Source organism: Eimeria mitis, genomic scaffold (assembly GCF_000499745.2).
Source record: "Eimeria mitis Houghton genomic scaffold, Emh_scaff633, whole genome shotgun sequence".
In the NCBI taxonomy this organism is placed as follows: Eukaryota; Apicomplexa; class Conoidasida; order Eucoccidiorida; family Eimeriidae; genus Eimeria; species Eimeria mitis.
The window spans coordinates 6897-7162 of NW_013574511.1; positions in this window are offsets into that span (position 1 = coordinate 6897).

The following is a 266-nucleotide window of genomic DNA, read 5'->3' on the forward strand; positions in this document are numbered from 1 at the left end:
TCAGCAGAAGAGCACCATTCCATCTAAAGTACCAAAATTATACAGTGAGATATCTAGAGGTCTCGCTGTTCGGTTCTTTGCAATGGATCCAGCCAGCCCCACGGCTCCGGACCACCGGGTAGCAGCTGTCCAACCAACCGAGGGTCAGCGGCAGATATTTTATTATGGTCTTTTTCGGTGTCAATCATTTAGTACCTTTAAAATTACAGCCGAGCTGTTTTCCCTTTCCACATGGATGGGCTTTTATGTAGTTCTTTTCACTAGGC